Source organism: Panulirus ornatus, chromosome 4 (genome assembly GCF_036320965.1).
Source record: "Panulirus ornatus isolate Po-2019 chromosome 4, ASM3632096v1, whole genome shotgun sequence".
NCBI lineage: Eukaryota > Metazoa > Arthropoda > Malacostraca > Decapoda > Palinuridae > Panulirus > Panulirus ornatus.
In genome coordinates this window covers 61160807-61183649 of record NC_092227.1, presented here as the reverse complement: position 1 = coordinate 61183649, position 22843 = coordinate 61160807, and the positions used below count along the sequence as shown (strand labels likewise).

The 22843-nt window shown below is 41.5% G+C and overlaps 1 protein-coding gene across 2 annotated transcripts in view; it reads right to left on the bottom strand.

Moving 5' to 3' along the window:
- Myo61F (Myosin 61F) overlaps positions 1–2479 on the bottom strand; it is a 283730-nt gene extending 281251 nt beyond the window's left edge. Inside the window, exon 1 of one of the 2 annotated variants that reach the window (XM_071695382.1) lies at positions 2367–2479. The gene's annotated coding sequence lies outside the window, so the exon portion shown is untranslated. The remainder of the gene's footprint in view (positions 1–2366) is intronic. The other variant, XM_071695401.1, reaches the window with a different exon arrangement.
- Positions 2480–22843: the final 20364 nt, after the last annotated feature.

The window sequence follows — 22843 nt, the reverse complement described above, 5'->3', positions numbered from 1 at the left end:
ATGCAGAAACCCCAGCACTTTTGAATTTTCGTCTTCAGTGATAATCAACACCGGTATTTGTCCAGGTAAATTCAACACTGATACAAGTAACCCAAGAAAAACAAGAACAGGTAACACTAGTACCAGCGCAACGTAACACCAATATGTGTACCCTGGTCGGACCACCAGACAGCAAAGATCCTTTCCGTCTCAACTGAACAGACATCAAACTCCCTAGAAAATCTTCCACTGTGTTATCGTATTGATTAGCGACGAGTGTTGCTACACAGTGAGTGCTCACTGGATGCTGTGCTAGATCTGGGGTTGGTTTAAGTTAACTGGTTATGATAATGTAAATCTAAAGAGGTTACCTGCTTTTTAACGGTTTGCGTGGGGGAGTGAGTGGAAGTGACTAGCGGCTGATGCGTGAATACCCCGGGGCGATAGGTAGACCTGAGGATTAGGGTATGTCCTATTTGCTTGGTACACACGGCTGACAACAACATTTGAAGTCCTGGAATAAGTATAATCGGTTGCGGTTCGTCTTGCCTAATTCTAAACGACTGACCGTTTGACATTCCCTGAACACTCCCTGTTAACTGACTTTGACACCAAAAACCTGTAAAATCATCCTAATTTTCTCAGTTCACACCCTAAGTCTCATTCATATTGCTAATAATTAATACAGATTCCGAAATTTAAGAATATTACAGTTCATTATTCGACCATCACACCTAAATCCTGTGCAAGGTTAATATTACCCTTGTGCACAGTACATACATCACCAACAAAAACTCAAAAACTGGGACGAGCCAGCAATGATACCTGACCAGTGCCCTGTCAATGCGCAACATAAATGCAGAAATCCAACAAAACCCGTTGCTCACACAATATCGCAAACTTAATAACAAATGAAAACTGCAGACTAATGGAAATGATAGTGACTGATGGCTAACGGAGGCAAAGACTGAAAAGCCTGGAAATAACTAGCAACTGAAGTGACAAACAGATTTTTCCCGTAAAGGCAACTTGAGTTGGCGGATATCCTAACCGACAGCTGCATCGACCCCCCCTACTCAAGCCCAGTGAACAATTAGGCATTGTATCTAAAGTTATACTAATCATGTGACAACGCGTTAGTTCGCACATACTTCATATCAGAAGGAAAATAAGAACGAGTACTGGCAACTTCATTAATCTGTATGATCGAAAGTTCAACACGGACATTATTGCTACACCAAGTACTTCTGTCTTGTATCATAAACAAGGCAGTCCTTTCTGGTTCCTCCTACACAATGTTAAGACTAGACTCAAGTTCTGCAGTGCGTCTCATTAATATAGCAATACTAGACTCAAGTTCTGCAGTGCGTCTCATTAATATAGCAATACTAGGCTCAAGTTCTGCAGTGCGTCTCATTAATATAGCAATACTAGGCTCAAGTTCTGCAATGCGTCTCATTAATATAGCAATATCTATACTACGGGGGTGAACCTAACCCCATGTTCCCGGCCCAGTTCCAGAGTCCCTTGATTTAAAAATTATAAACCTCATCTCATTCGACCTGCAGATCAAAATCTGAAAAATAGTACCTACGTGAAACATTTTTATTCGTACATAAGAGGGACGGGGAAGAATAAACAAGTGAAGGTGGAATACTACATATCACTGGTACTGATTTATGTGGCACAGCATCTTCATGTTACGAATATCTTGGATCCATTCTGAGTTCATAAATTCACAACACCAGCCGTCTGTATGACACTGGTCGTACTAAGTTGGCTACAGTTACTATACCCACAAGTTCAAAGTCACTATGTACAGTCCATTGAATTCGAATGAAAATGAAAGTTATACCAAATGACTTCCCTCAATTGGTTAACAAAGCTTACACATACGTATAATGTAACTGTCTAATAACCAATTCAACAAACTAATGGCTCAACATAAAAAAAAAAGGGCCTCATGAAAGGCTACTGGTCGAACAGAAGTATTTATCAACGTACCCTAAACTGGTTCACGACAGTTAAGAACTACCTATGTTTACCAACACGACACATTTGTACATATGTACAAACATATATTACTTAACTGGTCTAAGTGTCATTCCAGCTAAGTATATTACCCAACACGTGTTTAGCGGCAGCTCTAGCCAGTCCTATAGAGATTATGCCAACATCAAATCTCTTCATCTTTCATGAATTCAAAGCAGTAACCTGCATTAGCGACCGAGGGCAAAATCTAAGCATCTGACTAAACGTAAGAGACAGATCCCTGAGTAAACAGGTATCGAGCATGGTTGCAAAATCAGCTGACAGCCTATTAATGTGTGAACAGACTAACTAGAATAATATGAGACCCAATAGAATCTATGCAGTTATTCACTTACCTTTAAGAAGATAAATCTATACAATTTGCAAAAAAACAAAAAAAATCCTCGACAATTCAATCCTTCCACTACCCGCTCTTTTCACTTCACGTCACGAAGGTAGTTTTGAAACTGAGCAGAGGTTGGCGGGAGCATGACGTCAGATGTTGTCAAGCAGCAGAAACTGTTGTACTGCATCATACCCAAAGATCATATATGTTTAACTATTTTGTATTTCAAAGATATTTACATTCTATTTACATGAATTATACGTAGAAGATAACTAGTTCCATTATCAGATTTTTTATGGTGTATTTCTATTTCTTCGTACGTCAGGCAGCGCTATTTCGTCTCCTGTCAAATTCGTTGTAGGAGGTGGGCGGAGTTTTACAGATATATCCATCATGTTAGTAGAGTCATTGAAATGTGAAATACAAAGTAGAGTTCTTAAGGATATATTCATTCCATTTCTTTGGCACTTTGTAGAAGACGTGTAAGGTATACAAGAAAATTAATGATATAGGCACGTTTGTTTTTTTTCTAAGCGTTCCGAGAAACCGCAAATGTTAACCCATAAGTTTTGTCTGAAGTAAATATGTATAGACTATTGTATATACAAAACTTGTTTTCAGCAGAAAAAATGCTGTCAGTGGATGAAAAAAAAATCCTCGTTGTCACTAACTAGAATGAAAGTGGCTTACTTAAATGAGTACCACAAACAATACTTGAATTGCTCTCAGAATTATTCTCGTACATATCTTTACTTCTCTCAACGGGCGAGAGGCTCCACCACTCGCACCAGTTCTCCAAGCACACGCTCTTCCTTTCCCTTACACCCATTACCCCATTTTAACATTACTTAGAGGGGGGGGGGGGGCTGCCTAGGGATCCGGGTTGCACTTTTTAAAAAAGAGTTTTTACAAATTCTACTTAATCCTACATTAAATATAAAATGAGAACCCTCTAACCTCACTTCGCCATTGTTACGTAATACAATAAGCATTTTGCTTAGACCGCGTTACTGTCCTAATCTAGGATTTGATTTTTTTTTCTTTATTTTTGTCAAGTTGTGTGAAATGTTGAAAAAAAAAGTACCCTAAAGACCATCCCCCCCCATCCCCCAACCATTTCGAAGGGAAGAGGAGCTTTCTTTTTTCTTTTTTTTTCTTTTGGTCCGTGGGAGCCCGCGCTGGCTCATGACGCCCACGCCAGTAGTACCCACACTTGCCCGAACCTCGCCACCCGTACGTATATCTCTCCCCCGTTACGCCACCAACACGATATGTCAGTATACCTCGCTTTCCACAGACTTTATCTCGATCTTATTCACCAAAGACTCAACGCAGTGAGTTAACGGACACACACACACACACGCCGCCATCATAATGCTTGCCTGTCTCACCCAGTTACTTCACTTCACATTCGACCACACGCACGGAGCGTTCTCCATATCATGGTGTTTTCATTTCACGTTGATTATCCGATAATCGTTGAGCGATGTGAGATTACTGGATTGCGAGTTAATGCTTGGAGCATGACGATACAAAACTCATGGACCTTGATACCCTGCCTCCTACACTCTACTACATTCTATATATATAAAAAAAAATACACTGCATACATTTCTCTCAGATAACTTCCACAATCCATTTCCTTCATATACATGCCACCCTCACATACCTTCCTTCATACATGCCATCCTCACATACCTTCATTCATACATGCCATCCTCACATACCTTCATTCATACATGCCATCCTCACATACCTTCATTCATACATGCCTTCCTGATGCAACACCCCTCATAAACGTCCTTCTCATTTATACACACACACACACACACACACACACACGCACACACACACACACACACACACACACACACACATATATATATATATATATATATATATATATATATATATATATATATATATATATATATATATATATATTTTTTTTTTTTTTTTTTTTTTTTTTTTTTTTTATACTTTGTCGCTGTCTCCCGCGTTTGCGAGGTAGCGCAAGGAAACAGACGAAAGAAATGGACCCCCCCCCCCCCATACACATGTACATACACACGTCCACATACGCAAATATACATACCTACACAGCTTTCCATGGTTTACCCCAGACGCTTCACATGCCTTGCTTCAATCCACTGACAGCACGTCAACCCCTGTATACCACATGACTCCAATTCACTCTATTTCTTGCCCTCCTTTCACCCTCCTGCATGTTCAGGCCCCGATCACACAAAATCTTTTTCACTCCATCTTTCCACCTCCAATTTGGTCTCCCTCTTCTCCTCGTTCCCTCCACCTCCGACACATATATCCTCTTGGTCAATCTCTCCTCACTCATTCTCTCCATGTGCCCAAACCATTTCAAAACACCCTCTTCTGCTCTCTCAACCACGCTCTTTTTATTTCCACACATCTCTCTTACCCTTACGTTACTTACTCGATCAAACCACCTCACACCACACATTGTCCTCAAACATCTCATTTCCAGCACATCCATCCTCCTGCGCACATCTCTATCCATAGCCCACGCCTCGCAACCATACAACATTGTTGGAACCACTATTCCCTCAAACATACCGATTTTTGCAGGGAAAAAATGCAATTGAGTGGGAGAAGTATAAAAGAAAGAGACAGGAGGTCAAGAGAAAGGTGCAAGAGGTGAAAAAAAGGGCAAATGAGAGTTGGGGTGAGAGACTATCAGTAAATTTTAGGGAAAATAAAAAGATGTTCTGGAAGGAGGTAAATAAAGTGCGTAAGACAAGGGAGCAAATGGGAACTTCAGTGAAGGGCGTAAATGGGGAGGTGATAACAAGTAGCGGTGATGTGAGAAGGAGATGGAATGAGTATTTTGAAGGTTTGTTGAATGTGTCTGATGACAGAGTGGCAGATATAGGGTGTTTTGGTCGAGGTGGTGTGCAAAGTGAGAGGGTTAGGGAAAATGATTTGGTAAACAGAGAAGAGGTAGTAAAAGCTTTGCGGAAGATGAAAGCCGGCAAGGCAGCAGGTTTGGATGGTATTGCAGTGGAATTTATTAAGAAAGGGGGTGACTGTATTGTTGACTGGTTGGTAAGGTTATTTAATGTATGTATGACCCATGGTGAGGTGCCTGAGGATTGGCGGAATGCGTGCATAGTGCCATTGTACAAAGGCAAAGGGGATAAGAGTGAGTGCTCAAATTACAGAGGTATAAGTTTGTTGAGTATTCCTGGTAAATTATATGGGAGGGTATTGATTGAGAGGGTGAAGGCATGTACAGAGCATCAGATTGGGGAAGAGCAGTGCGGTTTCAGAAGTGGTAGAGGATGTGTGGATCAGGTGTTTGCTTTGAAGAATGTATGTGAGAAATACTTAGAAAAGCAAATGGATTTGTATGTAGCATTTATGGATCTGGAGAAGGCATATGATAGAGTTGATAGAGATGCTCTGTGGAAGGTATTAAGAATATATGGTGTGGGAGGCAAGTTGTTAGAAGCAGTGAAAAGTTTTTATCGAGGATGTAAGGCATGTGTACGTGTAGGAAGAGAGGAAAGTGATTGGTTCTCAGTGAATGTAGGTTTGCGGCAGGGGTGTGTGATATATATATATATATATATATATATATATATATATATATATTTTTGCTTTGTCGCTATCTCCTGCGTTTGCGAGGTAGCGCAAGGAAACAGACGAAAGAAATGGCCCAACCCACCCCCATACACATGTATATACATACGTCCACACACGCAAATATACATGCCTACACAGCTTTCCATGGTTTAACCCAGACGCTTCACATGCCCTGATTCAACCCACTGACAGCACGTCAACCCCGGTATACCACATCGATCCAATTCACTCTATTCCTTGCCCGCCTTTCACCCTCCTGCATGTTCAGGCCCCGATCACACAAAATCTTTTTCACTCCATCTTTCCACCTCCAATTTGGTCTCCCTCTTCTCCTCGTTCCCTCCACCTCCGACACATATATCCTCTTGGTCAATCTTTCCTCACTCATTCTCTCCATGTGCCCAAACCATTTCAAAACACCCTCTTCTGCTCTCTCAACCACGCTCTTTTTATTTCCACACATCTCTCTTACCCTTACGTTACTTACTCGATCAAACCACCTCACACCACACATTGTCCTCAAACATCTCATTTCCAGCACATCCATCCTCCTGCGCACAACTCTATCCATAGCCCACGCCTCGCAACCATACAACATTGTTGGAACCACTATTCCTTCAAACATACCCATTTTTGCTTTCCGAGATAATGCTCTCGACTTCCACACATTCTTCAAGGCTCCCAGAATTTTCGCCCCCTCCCCCACCCTATGATCCACTTCCGCTTCCATGGTTCCATCCGCTGCCAGATCCACTCCCAGATATCTAAAACACTTTACTTCCTCCAGTTTTTCTCCATTCAAACTTACCTCCCAGTTGACTTGACCCTCAACCCTACTGTACCTAATAACCTTGCTCTTATTCACATTTACTCTTAACTTTCTTCTTTCACACACTTTACCAAACTCAGTCACCAGCTTCTGCAGTTTCTCACATGAATCAGCCACCAGCGCTGTATCATCAGCGAACAACAACTGACTCACTTCCCAATTGACTTGACCCTCAACCCTACTGTACCTAATAACCTTGCTCTTATTCACATTTACTTTTAACTTTCTTCTTTCACACACTTTACCAAACTCAGTCACCAGCTTCTGCAGTTTCTCACATGAATCAGCCACCAGCGCTGTATCATCAGCGAACAACAACTGACTCACTTCCCAAGCTCTCTCATCCCCAACAGACTTCATACTTGCCCCTCTTTCCAAAACTCTTGCATTCACCTCCCTAACAACCCCATCCATAATATATATATAAATGAATATATATACATTTATTATACTTTGTCGCTGTCTCCCGTGTTAGCGAGGTAGCGCAAGGAAACACGAAAGGATGGCCCAACCCACCCACATACACATGTATATGCATACACGTCCACACACGCACATTTACATACCTATACATCTCAACGTATACATATATATATATACACACACATATACATATGTACACATGTACATAATTCATACTGTCTGCCCTTATTCATTCTCGTCGCCACCCCGCCTCACATGAAATAACCCCCTCCCCCCGCATGTGCGCGAGGTAGTGCTAAGAAAAGACAACAAAGGCCACATTCGTTCACACTCAGTCATTAGCTGTCATGTATAATGCACCGAAACTACAGCTCCCTTTCCACATCCAGGCCCTACAAAACTTTCCATGGTTTACCCCAGAAGCTTCACATGCCCTGGGTCAATCCATTGACAGCACGTCGACCCCGATATACCGCATTGTTCCAATTCACTCTATTCCTTGCACGCCTTTCACCCTCCTGCATGTTCAGGACCCGAGCACTCAGAATCTTTTTCACTCCATCTTTCCACCTCCAATTTGGTCTCCCACTTCCCCTCATTCCCTCCACCTCCGACACATATATCCTCTTGGTCAATCTTTCCTCACTCATTCTCTCCATGTGACCAAATCATTTCAAAACACCCTCTTCTGCTCTCTCAACCACACTCTTTTTATTACCACCCATCTCTCTTACCCTTTCATCACTTACTCGATCAAACTACCTCAAACCACATATTGTCCTCAAACATCTCATTTCCAGCACATCCATCCTCCTCCGCACAACTCTGTGTCTTTCTTCGCCTGTTTCCTGACGATACCTCGCTAACGCACGAAACAATCATATAAATAATAATGAAAATGATGATACCAATACTGTAATAATAATAATGATAATAATAATAATGATATTGATAATAATAATAATAATAATGATAATAATAATAATAATAATAATAATAATAATAATAATAATAATAATGATAATGATAATAATATGCATGTCATGGAACAGATATGGATATAAACGGCAAAACTCAGGATCAGGAAGATTATATTATTTCAAAAAGGTTGGCCGAGATCACACATTGGAGATGGCCAGTATGTGTGGAGCGTGGGGGAAAGCCTTGGTAATAACTTATATGTATTGTAAAGGGGTGGGAGTTTTACGCTCGTGCGGTCCCATCTCTTGAACATTTTCTGTCATACATCTCAAATTTATGTATACTGTCAGGATTGAGCACGTCTTCAGTCACATTATATCAATCATCCTCCACAATTATACTATAAAAGTACTTCAAACCTTACTTGACATAGAGTGATGCAGTCCCCACGCTGCAGACATATTTACGATATTCACGTACGTAGATCAGGAAAAGTATTGGTCCCAAAACAGACGCCCGTGGCACTAAATAATGGTTCGTAATAATCAGTTAAACTATTCGAGCACACTAATCAAGAAATCTATGTGAAAAAAAAAGATGTAACAAGCAGATCTATTTGATATGGTTTCTTCCTGTGGAGGGAATATCCACTTTAATGGTTGGTATACAAGTGGAACACAATACAACAATGGTGCAATTACAAAATAATGACATGATACAATCTTGTAGTAGTGTAATACTTGTGTATCAGTAGTAGCAATTTTGAACGAGCACTCCTCGGTTCTCGACAGTACCGCTTAGTACTCTTTATGGTAAGAAACGCTTTCAATACGCATTCAGACATAAGCTGGTAGTAAGAGAAATTTACATACTGCATTCGCGCGCTGGTGTTGGTACTTCAGGTTTATTTGGTACCTTCCAAAGGTCTTGCGGCTGAAAATTCGAAACTTGCACATCCTAAACTTCCTCATACTTTGTTGAAGATCATATGTTCATTGCCACAAACAAAGGGATCGGCGTTTGTGACAGGAATGACATAAGAACAAAACAGGGGAAACACATTCTCAGGCAAGCGCCGCCGGTGCCTGGTGAACTGACTGAGAGGACCATAGAAAACTGGGAAATAAGTTTAAAGCGGAGGCTTAAGTATTACACACGTTTGATTTTCCTGAGGAATAGTTTTTATCAAGAAGTGTAAAGTTGACTTTGAAAGCAATGTTTATGAAGAACGCAACACAAATTTACTTCTTAATAAGGCGTAGTGTGAAATACAAAGGTTAAAAAAAATTGTCCTGGTCATGTAATGTTTTAAGACTAAACAAAAGTTAAGATTATTTTTCAGTTAACCTACACGTGAAATAATATGCTGAGGTAAACTCACGGAAACGAACTCAATTAGTTACTGCAGAGTACGAATGACGTCATCAAATCTCATCGTTGTGTGTTCTCAGGACATCAATCTAAAAAAAAAAAAGGCAATCGTTACCAAAATGTAAGGCATTTTCACTTATCTTTAATGCATATTGTCATACAAGTGATACCACTCTATGATATTTTTTTTTTTATATAAACGTGGAGCTTATCCTGAATTCAACACGACAGAAAGCTTCAATGAAGGGGTTATATTGCCGACCGATATACGTTAACATGGACCAGAGAAGCAGATTTTAAAGTTAGGCTTGTCTTGTACATTACACTGTGGAGCTATGGATAACTTTGAGTCTGGAACTTCAAGTAAGTCTTTGCTCTGTCCTGTGGCTTACGATAAAGTCGTTGGAGGTTTACGTCCTCACTAGCATATTTGCCTTACATTTTCACAAATCTCAAAACAGTTTATGCTGGGATGTTATCCTTAAATAATTATCAACATGAAAATGGTGGCATTTAATATCTTTGATAACAATATGAGATTTCTTCAAGTGTGTTAGTGACATGGTTTGTCAGAGAAATGAGACGCTGGCTGCATCAAATATTTGTCGGTGATAAGACGTGAGTTTTCGTAGAATGGTTCCTCGTACGTGATATCTTTGTCACATTCTTGGAGGCCAACTCAACTTCTCCCGACTGTCTGTACAATAAGCAGACTTATAGATCTTAAGATTCAACAGGACATCTAATTCCTCGCTCAGGGATGGGCAGGTATTAAGACAGTCATACAGCGACGGAGTGTCACTATTTTTTCCGTTACATTTAAACTCAGTCAGTGCGTTGCACTATCCTCCTCAACGGCCTTCAGCGACCCTTCAGCAGGTGAGAAATGACAATTGCAAATGCCCTCCGTCAAGATCAGGGTCGCCTGTATTAGTGGGTGTGTTTCACGACATCTCTATTTCACATATCATCTAAATCCACTGCGGAAGCGTTCCTCTATAGTGATCGTGTCACCACTGTCGAACCCTTCCACAAGGGTATTACCGAGCGGGTGCTATCGCCATTTACAATACCGAAGACAATGCTCCCAGGGAAATTTACATATGTCTACTTACTTGTGCATAATACATCTTGAACTGACTATAGACCCACTGACTATACATGCCTCATCATTGTCAAATCCGTTCAGGAGATCCGTCGCCAGGCGTTCCCGCCCCAAAACCACCATTTCAGACAACAGCACTACATATAAAGTCACAACTCAATTCCTTAAAGATCCTTATGACGACCCTTTATAAAAGCCGAAATTCATTTTACGGTCTGTGAAGCTGAATGAACATTTATCCCTCGCAGGGCGCCGTCATGGATTGATCCTACGAACGAGATGGTCTGGGGGTCATCATGAAGTGCATCCTCAAGCTCCTGGGCAAAGGAGAAGTTTCACAAGATAAGCTGACAGATGTGTCTACTGAAACGAAAACGAGTTAACAATCGTCCTCTCACCTTTCAGCTGATGATGATGATGCTGATTGATGTAGAGCGTCCCGGGACCCTTCATTCCCCCTGACTTAATGTATGACAGAACTAAAAATGATGACTCTTTCTGTTGGCAGGAAAACAGAGGATCTAGATTACATGATCACATGATGCATACCTCTGGAAAATCCTTTTACTCTGGTCTGGAGAAAGGGTTATCTCACATCTTAAGAGAAATTGTTTATGCTCCAAAATAAGGAAGAACCATAAACAGAGAGAAGACCCTAAAAATAGACACAAGAAAAGAACTCAGATGTAGAGAGGAGGAGGAGGGGGGGGGGGGGATGAACCTACCGAGGAAGGAGAAGACTCAGATGTAGACGAAGTCATTGTAGATGGAGGGAAAAGTCAAAGTTATAGAGAAGGAGGGGACGGAATGAGAGAAAACACATATACAGAGAGAGAAATCCCGGATATGGAGAAAGGAAACCTGGATATAGAGATGGAGGATCCGGAGATGGAGAAACCAAAGGTAAAAAACTGGAGGGGGCAAAGATGGCGAAGATCGAGATGCAAAGGTGTCAGGTATAGAGAAGGATGACCATGAGACAGAGGGAGGAGATATCCCAGGTACAGGGGAGTCGGGGACTTAGGAAGAAGGCCTGGATATGGGGAGTGAGAGCCATCATGAGGAAGGAGATATTTCGAATATAAAGAGGGAGGACGGAGACCCGGATATAGAGAGGAAGAACCTGGATATGCAAGGAAGATGAGGAAGGGGACGTGGAGTTGGTAAAGGGGGAAGATCCGACGCGCTGACAGCGAGGTCATAAGTTCAGTCGACCTTTCAACCTTGGTGACCCATTAATGACCGGTTGACTCGACAACAAAGGCTACTACTCAAGAGTTTCTCTCAGTTGGCGGATATCTCAGTGTGTCCTCTACTCTCCATGCTTGTGTGGCATATATATCATATTTTTTTTCTTTTTTTTTTTGCTTTGTCGCTGTCTCCCGCGTTTGCGAGGTAGCGCAAGGAAACAGACGAAAGAAATGGCCCAACCCACCCCCATACACATACATACGTCCACACACGCAAATATACATACCTACACAGCTTTCCATGGTTTACCCCAGACGCTTCACATAACCTGGTTCAATCCATTGACAGTACGTCGACCCCGGTATACCATATCGTTCCAATTCACTCTATTCCTTGCCCTCCTTTCACCCTCCTGCATGTTCAGGCCCCGATCACACAAAATCTTTTTCACTCCATCTTTCCACCTCCAATTTGGTCTCCCACTTCTCGTTCCCTCCACCTCCTACACATATACCCTCTTGGTCAATCTTTCCTCACTCATTCTCTCCCTGTGCCCAAACCATTTCAAAACATCCTCTTCTGCTCTCTTAACCACGCTCTTTTTATTTCCACACATCTCTCTTACCCTTACGTTACTTACTCGATCAAACCACCTCACACCACACATTGTCCTCAAACATCTCATCTCCAGCACATACATCCTCCTGCGCACAACTCTATCCATAGCCCACGCCTCGCAACCATACAACATTGTTGGAACCACTATTCCTTCAAACATACCCACTTTTGCTTTCCGAGATAATGTTCTCGACTTCCACACATTCTTCAAGGCTCCCAGGATTTTCGCCCCCTCCCCCACCCTATGATACACTTCCGCTTCCATGGTTCCATCCGCTGCCAGATCCACTTCCAGATACCTAAAACACTTTACTTCCTCCAGTTTTTCTCCATTCAAACTTACCTCCCAATTGACTTGACCCTCAACCCTACTGTACCTAATTACCTTGCTCTTATTCACATTTACTCTTAACTTTCTTCTTTCACACACTTTACCAAACTCAGTCACCAGCTTCTGCAGTTTCTCACATGAATCAGCCACCAGCGCTGTATCATCAGCGAACAACTGACTCACTTCCCAAGCTCTCTCATCCACAACAGACTTCATACTTGCCCCTCTTTCCAAAACTCTTGCATTCACCTCCCTAACAACCCCATTCATAAACAAATTAAACAACCATGGAGACATCACACACCCCTGCCGCAAACCTACATTCACTGAGAACCAATCACTTTCCTCTCTTCCTACACGTACACATGCCTTACATCCTCGATAAAAACTTTTCACTGCTTCTAACAACTTGCTTCCCACACCATATATTCTTAATACCTTCCACAGAGCATCTCTATCAACTCTATCATATGCCTTCTCCAGATCCATAAATGCTACATACAAATATATATATATATATATATATATATATATATATATATATATATATATATATATATATATATATATATATATATATATATATCTTTATTTATTCATATATCATACTTTGTCATTGTCTCCCGCGTTAGCGAGGTAGAGCAAGGAAACAGACGAAAGAATGGCCCAACCCACCTACATACACATGTATAATACAAACACGTCCACACACGCAAATATACATACCTATACAACTCAACGTATACATATACACACACAGACATATACATATATACACATGTACATAATTCATACTTGCTGCCTTTATTCATTCCCGTCGCCACCCCGCCACACATGAAATGAAAACCCCCTCCCCCCGCATGTGCGCGAGGTAGCGTCAGGAAAAGACAACAAAGGCCACATTCGTTCACACAGTCTCTAGCTGTCACATATAATGCACCGGAACCACAGCTCCCTTTCCACATCCAGGTCCCTCAAAACTTTCCATGGTTTACCCCAGACGCTTCACATGCCCTGGTTCAATCCATTGACAGCACGTCGACCCCAGTATACCACGTCGTTCTAACTCACTCTATTCCTTGAACGCCTTTCACCCTCCTGCATGTTCAGGCCCCGATCACTCAAAATCTTTTTCACTCCATCTTTCCACCTCCAATTTGGTCTCCCACTTCTCCTCGTTCCCTCCACCTCTGACACATATATCCTCATGGTCAATCTTTCCTCACTCATTCTCTCCATGTGACAAAACCATTTCAAAACACCCTCTTCTGCTCTCTCAACCACACTCTTTTTATTACTCGATCAAACCACTTCACACCACATATTGTCCTCAAACATCTCATTTCCAGCACATCCACCCTCCTCCGCACAACTCAATCTGCAGCCTATGCCTCGCAACCATATAGCATTGTTGGAACCACTATTCCTTCAAACATACCCATTTTTGCTTTTCCAAGATAACGTTCTCGACTTCCACACATTTTTCAACGCCCCCAGAACTTTTGCCCCCTCCCCCACCCTATGATCCACTTCCGCTTCCATGGTTCCATCCGCTGCCAAATCCACTCCCACATATCTAAAACACTTCACTTCCTCCAGTTTTTCTCCATTCAAACTTACCTCCCAATTGACTTGTCCCTCAACCCTACTGTACCTAATAACCTTGCTCTTATTCACATTTACTCTCAGCTTTCTTCTTTCACACACTTTACCAAACTCAGTCATCAGCTTCTGCAGTTTCTCACCCGAATCAGCCACCAGCGCTGTATCATTAGCGAACAACTGACTCACTTTCCAAGCTCTCTCATCCACAACAGACTGCATACTTGCCCCTCTTTCCAAAACTCTTGCATTCATCTGCCTAACAACCCCATCCATAAACAAATTGAACAACCACGGAGACATCACGCGACCCTGCCGGAAACCAACATTCACTGAGAACCAATCACTTTCCTCTTCCTACACGTATACATGCCTTACATCCTCGATAAAAACTTTTCACTGCTTCTAACAACTTACCTCTCACACCATATGTTCTTAATACCTTCCACACATCATTTCTATTAACTCTATCATATGCCTTCTCCAGATCCATAAATGCTACATACAAATCCATTTGCTTTTCTAAGAATTTCTCACATACATTTTTCAAAGCAAACACCTGATCCACACATCCTCTACCACTTCTGAAACAACACTGCTCTTCCCCAATCTGATGCTCTGTACATGCCTTCACCCTCTCAATCAATACCCTCCCATTCCCATATATATATATATATATATATATATATATATATATATATATATATATATATATATATATATATATATATATATATATCATACAAACCTCCAACAGCCAGGATTCAACCTGGGAACCCTGCATAGCAAGCAGGAGCAGTACTGCTAGGCTATTATCAACTTTGAAAGAGAAATGACTATTCGAGTACTATGTAATTGAATACCCTTTGCCTGACGTTGGTGAGCAACGGGGTCTCCACTGGTCAACTCCAATAGGCTCACACAACCAGCAGATACCATTTTCAAGAACCTAACTGTACAACATGGAGGTGTACTTATATATATGTATATATGGAAATGGTGAAGAGCTTGTAGATTTGTGAGCTTAAAAAGGACTGGTGATTGGGAATACCTGGTTTGAAAAGAGAGATATACATAAGTATACGTATGTAAGTAGGAGTGATGGCCAGAGAGCGTTACTGGATTACATGCTAATTGATAGGCGCGCGAAAGAGAGACTTTTGGATGTTAATGTGCTGAGAAGTGCAACCGGAGGGATGTCTGATCATTACCTTGTGGAGGCGAAGGTGAAGATTTGTAGAGGTTTTCAGAAAAGAAGAGAGAATATTGGGGTGAAAAGAGTGGTGAGAGTAAATTAGCTTGTGTGAGGACTAAGTACCAGGAGAGCAAAGGACGTAGGGGAGTGGGGGAGGAATTGGATGTATTTAGTGTAGCAGTGATGGCTTGCGCAAAAGATGCTTGTGGCATGAGAAGTGTGGGAGGTGGGCAGATTAAAAAGGGTAGTGAGTGGTGGGATGAAGAAGTAAGATTAGTGAAAGAGAAGAGAGAGGCATTTGGACGAATTTTGCAGGGAAATAATGCAAATGAGTGGGAGATGTATAAAAGAAAGAGGCAGGTCAAGAGAAAGGTGCAAGAGGTGAAAAAGAGGGCAAATGAGAGTTGGGGTGAGAGAGTATCATTAAATTTTAGGGAGAATAAAAAGGTGTTTTGGAAGGAGGTAAATACAGTGCGTAAGACAAGAGGTGATAACAAGTAGTGGTGATGTGAGGAGGAGATGGAGTGACTATTTTGAAGGTTTGTTGAATGTGTTTGATGATAGAGTGGCAGATATAGGGTGTTTTGGTCGAGGTGGTGTGCAAAGTGAGAGGGTTAGGGAAAATGATTTGGTAAACAGAGAAGAGGTAGTAAAAGCTTTGCAGAAGATGAAAACCGGCAAGTGTGCAGGTTTGGATGGTATTGCAGAGGAATTTATTAAAAAAGGGGGTGACTGTATTGTTGACTGGTTGGTAAGGTTATTTAATGTATGTATGATTCATGGTGAGGTGCCTGAGGATTGGCGGAATGCTTGCATAGTGCCGTTGTACAAGGGCAAAGGGGACAAAGGTGAGTGCTCAAATTACAGAGGTATAAGTTTGTTGAGTATTCCTGGGAAATTATATGGGAGGGTATTGATTGAGAGGGTCAAGGCATATACAGAGCATCAGATTGGGGAAGAGCAGTGTGCTTTCAGAAGTGGTAGAGGATGTGTGGACCAGATGTTTGCTTTGAAGAATGTATGTGAGAAATTCTAAGAAAAGCAAATGGATTTGCATGTAGCATTTATGGATCTGGAAAGGGCATATGATAGAGTTGATAGAGATGCTCTGTGGAAGGTATTAAGAATATATGGTGTGTGAGGCAAGTTGTTAGAAGCAGTGAAAAGTTTTTATCGAGGATGTAAGATATGTGTACATGTGGGAAGAGAGGAAAGTGATTGGTTCTCAGTGAATGTAGGTTAGTGGCAGGGGTGTGTGATGTCTCCATCGTTGTTTAATTTGTTTATGGATGGGGTTGTTAGGGAGGTGAATGCAAGAGTTTTGGAACGAGGGGCAAGTATGCAGTCTGATGTGGATGAGAGAGCTTGGAAAGTGAGTCGGTTGTTGTTCGCTGATGATACAGCGCTGGTGGCTGATTCATGTGAGAAACTGCAGAAGCTGGTGACTGAGTTTGGTAAAGTGTGTGAAAGAAGAAAGTTGAGAGTAAATGTGAATAAGAGCAAGGTTATTAGGTACAGTAGGGTTGAGGGTCAAGTCAATTGGGAGGTAAGTTTGAATGGAGAAAAACTAGAGGAAGTGAAGTGTTTTAGATATCTGGGAGTGGATTTGGCAGCGGATGGAAACACGGAAGCGGAAGTGAATCATAGGGTGGGGGAGGGGGAGAAAGTTCTGGGAGTGTTGAAGAATGTGTGGAAGTCGAGAACATTATCTCGGAAAGCAAAAATGGGTATGTTTGAAGGAATAGTGGTTCCAACAATGTTGTATGGTTGCAAGGTGTGGGCTATGGATAGAGTTGTGCACAGGAGGGTGGATGTGCTGGAAATGAGATGAGAGGTTTGAGGACAATATGTGGTGTGAGGTGGTTTGATCGAGTAAGTAATAATAGGGTAATAGAGATGTGTGGTAATAAAAAGAGTGTGGTTGAGAGAGCAGAAGAGGGTGTTTTGAAATGGTTTTGTCACATGGAGAGAATGAGTGAGGAAAGATTGACCAAGAGGATATGTGTCAGAGGTGGAGGGAACGAGGATAAGTGGGAGACCAAATTGGAGGTGGAAAGATGGAGTGAAAAAGATTTTGAGTGATAGGGGCCTGAACATGAAGGAGGGTGAAAGGCGTGAAAGGAATAGAGTGAATTGGATCGATGTGGTATACCGGGGTTGACGTGCTGTCAGTTGATTGAATCAGGGCATGTGAAGCGTCTGGGGTAAACCATGGAAAGTTGTGTGAGGCCTGGATGTGGAAAGGGAGCTGTGGTTTCGGGCACTGTTGCATGACAGCTAGAGACTGAGTGTGAACGAATGGGGCCTTTGTTGTCTTTTCCTAGCGCTACCTCGCACACATGAGGGGGGAGGGGGATGGTATTCCATGTGCGGCGGGGTGGCGATGGGAATGAATAAAGGCAGACAGTGTGAATTGTGTGCATGGGTATATATGTATGTGTCTGTGTGTGTATATATATGTGTACATTGAGATGTATAGGTATGTATGTTTGCGTGTGTGGATGTGTATGTATATTCATGTGTATGGGGGTGGGTTGGGCCATTTCTTTCGTCTGTTTCCTTGCGCTACCTCGCAAACGCCGGAGACAGCGACAAAGCAAAATAAATAAAATAAATATACATATATACACATGTACATAATTCATACTGTTATATATGTATACGTTGAGATATATAGGTATGTATATTTGCGTGTGTGGACGTGTATGTATATACATGTGTATGTGGGTGGGTTGGGCCATTCTTTCATCTGTTTCCTTCCGCTACCTCGCTAACGTGGGAGACAGTGACAAAGCAAAATAATAAAAAATATAATATATATATATATATATGAATGTAGGTTTGCGGCAGGGGTGTGTGATGTCTCCATGGTTGTTTAATTTGTTTATAGATGGGGTTGTTAGGGAGGTGAATGCAAGAGTTTTGGAAAGAGGGGCAAGTATGAAGTCTGTTGGGGGTGAGAGAGCTTGGGAAGTGAGTCACTTGTTGTTCGCTGATGATACAGCGCTGGTGACTTATTCATGTGAGAAACTGCAGAAGCTGGTGACTGAGTTTGGTAAAGTGTGTGAAAGAAGAAAGTTAAGAGTAAATGTGAATAAGAGCAAGGTTATTAGGTACAGTAAGGTGGAGGGTCAAGTCAATTGGGAGGTAAGTTTGAATGGAGAAAAACTGGAGGAAGGAAAGTGTTTTAGATATCTGGGAGTGGATCTGGCAGTGGATGGAACCATGGAAGTGGAAGTTAATCATAGGGTGGGGGAGGGGGCGAAAATCCTGGGAGCCTTGAAGAATGTGTGGAAGTCGAGAACATTATCTCGGAAAGCAAAAATGGGTATGTTTGAAGGAATAGTGGTTCTAACAATGTTGTATGGTTGCAAGGTGTGGGCTATGGATAGATTGTGCGTAGGAGGGTGGATGTGCTGGAAATGAGATGTGTGAGGACAATATGTGGTGTGAGGTGGTTTGATCGAGTAAGTAATGTAAGGGTAAGAGAGATGTGTGGAAATAAAAAGAGTGTGGTCGAGAGAGTAGCAGAGGGTGTTTTGAAATGGTTTGGGCACATAGAGAGAATGAGTGAGGAAAGACTGACCAAGAGGATATATGTGTCGGAGGTGGAGGGAACAAGGAGAAGTGGGAGACCAAATTGGAGGTGGAAAGATGGAGTGAAAAAGATTTTGAGTGATCGGGGCCTGAACATGCAAGAGGGTGAAAGGCAGGCAAGGAATAGAGTGAATTGGATCGATGTGGTATACTGGGGTTGACGTGCTGTCAATGGATTGAATCAGGGCATGTGAAGCGTGTGGGGTAAACCATGGAAAGTTGTGTGGGGCCTGGATGTGGAAAGGGAGCTGTGGTTTCGGGCATTATTGCATGACAGCTAGAGACTGAGTGTGAATGAATGGGGCCTTTGTTGTCTTTTCCTAGCGCTACCTCACACACATGAGGGGGAGGGGGATGTTATTCCATGTGTGGCGAGGTGGCGATGGGAATGAATAAAGGCAGACAGTGTGAATTGTGTGCATGTGTATATATGTATGTGTCTGTGTGTGTATATATATGTGTACATTGAGATGTATGGGTATGTATATTTGCGTGTGCGGATGTGTATGTATATACATGTGTATGGGAGTGGGTTGGGCCATTTCTTTTGTCTGTTTCCTTGCGCTACCTAGCAAACGCGGGAGACAGCGACAAAGCAAAATATAAATAATATATATATATATATGTATATATATATATATATATATATATATATATATATATATATATATATATATATATATATATATATATATATATATATTTTTCTTTCAAACTATTCGCCATTTCCCGCATTAGCGAGGTAGCGTTAAGAACAGAGGACTGGGCCTTTGAGGGGATACCCTCACCTGGCCCAATTCTCTGTTCCTTCTTTTGGAAAATTAAAAAAAAAAACGAGAGGGGAGGATTTCCAGCCCCCCGCTCCCTCCCCTTTTAGTCGCCTTCTACGACACGCAGGGAATACGTGGGAAGTATTCTTTCTCCCCTATCCCCAGGGATAACATATATATATATATATATATATATATATATATATATATATACACACACATATATATATATATATATATATATATATATATATATATACACACACACACATATATATATATATATATATATATATATATATATATATATATATATATATATATATATATATATATATTTTTTTTTTTTTTTATACTATTCGCTATTTCCCGCGATAGCGAGGTAGCGTTAAGAACAGAGGACTGGGCCTTTGAGGGAATATCCTCACCTGGACCTCTCCTCTGTTCCTTCTTTTTGGAAAAAAAAAAAAAAAAAAAAAAAAACGAGAGGGGAGGATTTCCAGCCCCCCGCTCCCTTCCCTTTTAGTCGCCTTCTACGACACGCAGGGAATACGTGGGAAGTATTCTTTCTCCCCTATCCCCAGGGAATATATAGAGGATGTGTGGATCAGGTGTTTGCTTTGAAGAATGTATGTGAGAAATACTTAGAAAAGCAAATGGATTTGTATGTGGCATTTATGGATCTGGAGAAGGCATATGATAGAGTTGATAGAGATGCTCTGTGGAAGGTATTAAGAATATATGGTGTGGGAGGCAAGTTGTTAGAAGCAGTGAAAAGTTTTTATCGAGGATGTAAGGCATGTGTACGTGTAGGAAGAGAGGAAAGTGATTGGTTCTCAGTGAATGTAGGTTTGCGGCAGGGGTGTGTGATGTCTCCATGGTTGTTTAATTTGTTTATGGATGGGGTTGTTAGGGAGGTAAATGCAAGAGTTTTGGAAAGAGGGGCAAGTATGAAGTCTGTTGGGGATGAGAGAGCTTGGGAAGTGAGTCAGTTGTTGTTCGCTGATGATACAGCGCTGGTGGCGGATTCATGTGTGAAACTGCAGAAGCTGGTGACGGAGTTTGGTAAGGTGTGTGGAAGAAGAAAGTTAAGAGTAAATGTGAATAAGAGCAAGGTTATTAGGTACAGTAGGGTTGAGGGTCAAGTCAATTGGGAGGTGAGTTTGAATGGAGAAAAACTGGAGGAAGTGAAGTGTTTTAGATATCTGGGAGTGGATCTGTCAGCGGATGGAACCATGGAAGCGGAAGTGGATCATAGGGTGGGGGAGGGGGCGAAAATTTTGGGAGCCTTGAAAAATGTGTGGAAGTCGAGAACATTATCCCGGAAAGCAAAAATGGGTATGTTTGAAGGAATAGTGGTTCCAACAATGTTGTATGGTTGCGAGGCGTGGGCTATGGATAGAGTTGTGCGCAGGAGGATGGATGTGCTGGAAATGAGATGTTTGAGGACAATGTGTGGTGTGAGGTGGTTTGATCGAGTAAGTAACGTAAGGGTAAGAGAGATGTGTGGAAATAAAAAGAGCGTGGTTGAGAGAGCAGAAGAGGGTGTTTTGAAATGGTTTGGGCACATGGAGAGAATGAGTGAGGAAAGATTGACCAAGAGGATATATGTGTCGGAGGTGGAGGGAACGAGGAGAAGAGGGAGACCAAATTGGAGGTGGAAAGATGGAGTGAAAAGGATTTTGTGTGATCGGGGCCTGAACATGCAGGAGGGTGAAAGGAGGGCAAGGAATAGAGTGAATTGGAGCGATGTGGTATACAGGGGTTGACGTGCTGTCAGTGGATTGAATCAAGGCATGTGAAGCGTCCGGGGTAAACCATGGAAAGCTGTGTAGGTATGTATATTTGCGTGTGTGGACGTGTGTATGTACATGTGTATGGGGGGGGGTTGGGCCATTTCTTTCGTCTGTTTCCTTGCGCTACCTCGCAAACGCGGGAGACAGCGACGAGGTATAAAAAAAAAAAAAAAAAAAAAAAAAAAAAATATATATATATATATATATATATATATATATATATATATATATATATATATATATATATATATATGTATATGCGCCCATATATGCATATATATGTGTATACGTTGAAACTGTACAGTATATATATGTACTTTGTGGACGTGTATGCATTATACATGCGAGTGTGGGTGGGTTGGGCATTCTTTAGTCTGTTTCACCTGCGCTACCTCGCTAACATGGGAGACAGTGACATATGTATAATAAATAATTAAGATAATAATAATGATAATGAAAATTCTTTTTTTTTTTCCAGACTTGATGGACATTTTTCCAGTCAGCAAGGTTATCATGGGAAACAAAAGAAAGCAACATTGCTCACATTTTTCTATTTTGCTTTGTCGCTGTTATACACGTCAGGAGGTAGCGATGGAAACAGACGAAAGGGAAAGGCCCCAAAAAACCCAAAACCCACATCCATTATAAAACAAACACGGTTTCCCCAACACCAAAAAAATAAATACCCATACAACCAAGTAAAAACATATACACACACAGGGCAATTTTACAAATAAAAAGCCCCATTAAATTTATACTTTTCTGCCTTTATTATTCCCTCGCCCCCCCCCCCACAAATGGAAAAAAACCCCCCTTCCCCCCCACATTCTCACAAGCCCTGGGAAAAAACAAAACAAACCCCATTGGTTACCTAAAATTTTTTCTACCCCAATTTTTAAGCAAAAAACCCTGATCCCCACATCCCCCATTCGGAAACCCAAGGGTTCCCCCCCCAAACGAGCTTTAAAATTCCCCTTTTCAACCCAATACCCACCCCTTCCCCTTATTTTAATTTAAATAAAAAATTATATATATTTATATTTTAAATATATATAAAATTTTAAAATTTTTTTCAAAACCTAAGGGCCAAATTTCCCGGGGCCCTTTTAAAAAAGGA